Raw genomic sequence first — 813 nt, forward strand, 5'->3', positions numbered from 1 at the left:
TTGGGGGAAAATCCCACAAAGGGTGGAGGAGAAGATGGACCAAGTGTGCCTAAAATAGTTCAGTGGCATACACTTAACTAACAAACTAAACAAGAAAAACATAATTCTAATGGGTGCCACTGAGACAGATCTTTTTTGGAGGCTGAGATCATGTATTTTAATTTATTTTTTAATTAATGTCACCAAACTAGGAGTTCCCAACCATTTTGGTTCTATGGGTACTACTGTCTTTCTTACACTGCCCCTGATTGGTTAATTACATGATATAATCACCTAAGTAACCAATCAAAATGCAGCTTTTAGATGCAGCAATTTTAAGCTTAATTTCCTTCAGCTCTACTGACTATTCTTACCATATCTCTGATTGGCTCAATACATGATTATAGCTCTTTATGTAACAAATCAGAATCATTTTGAGAGGCTGATAATTTAAGCCAGTAGTGCCCATTAGGTTAAGTGCTGAAGTTAACCACTTGGATCCTCCTGTCAAAAGTGTGGTTTTGTTCCTACCTTGTTCTGGGAAAGTCCTTTTTTATCTGACAACCTCTAATGTGTAACAGCTCACCGATTTGGAACCGCTATAATAAATTTTCATACAAATGTGTGAGCTTCCAATTAATTGGCAAGGAGAAATAGCGGCAGAGACACTTCAGTATTGGGTTATTCCAGTTGAAATCCATACACCCCTGTGGAAAACATGACCTTACAGGGGCGGATCCAGGAACTTTCAATAGATGGGGCACCGAGCCACCACCGCCGCCGTCGTTCGGCGCCCACACAAAGTCAGGCGCCGCTCTGCAAAAATACACAGAG

The sequence above is a fragment of the Amphiura filiformis genome, chromosome 18 (assembly GCF_039555335.1).
Source record: "Amphiura filiformis chromosome 18, Afil_fr2py, whole genome shotgun sequence".
NCBI lineage: Eukaryota > Metazoa > Echinodermata > Ophiuroidea > Amphilepidida > Amphiuridae > Amphiura > Amphiura filiformis.